We start from the raw sequence: 527 nt of genomic DNA, 5'->3' as shown, positions 1-527 counted from the left end.
ATCCAAAGAGCCGAAGCGCCATTCACACAGACTGCATTTAAAAACATATGAGACGCAGTGAAAAGGAATAAACCTCCATAAATTCGTGACGTGTTTTCTAAAAGTTTAAACTGTTTTAACTTTGCATGGCTTTCTATACATCTCTTCTGTGAGACTCGAGTGCAGCAGTCATATTTGTCCGTCTAAAAAATGCGCTGAATATGCGTTCTGTGTGAATGGCTTGGTTTCGGTTTTAACCCATTCAAGATCTTCTCCGCATTGAGCTTCTATATTTCTCTAATATTTTGAAAGCATAACGCAGCAACTGCACGTCTCGCGGGCTAGACTAACATTAACAAAACAAACTACAACGTCACTTACATCATCATCACCGCATCTCGTGCTCCAGCTGAAGACGCTCACCTAACATTGGATTGTACAATTTTTGCATTCAAATGCAAATGTTTATTTTAAATTCGACTAATATTCATTCTTTATTCACAATCTCCTCATCACAGGCAGGCACAGCACTCAATTCAGCATGTGTT

The 527-nt window shown here is 39.1% G+C and overlaps 1 protein-coding gene across 1 annotated transcript in view; it reads right to left on the bottom strand.

The window, feature by feature from the left end:
• Nucleotides 1-527, bottom strand: part of LOC107758180 (R3H domain-containing protein 2-like) — an 86738-nt gene that overhangs the window by 30991 nt on the left and 55220 nt on the right. The window lies entirely within an intron of this gene.

The sequence above is a fragment of the Sinocyclocheilus rhinocerous genome, unplaced genomic scaffold (genome assembly GCF_001515625.1).
Source record: "Sinocyclocheilus rhinocerous isolate Xijiao unplaced genomic scaffold, SAMN03320098_v1.1 scaffold203, whole genome shotgun sequence".
Taxonomy (NCBI): Eukaryota; Metazoa; Chordata; class Actinopteri; order Cypriniformes; family Cyprinidae; genus Sinocyclocheilus; species Sinocyclocheilus rhinocerous.
This window is presented reverse-complemented; position numbering and strand designations above follow the sequence as displayed.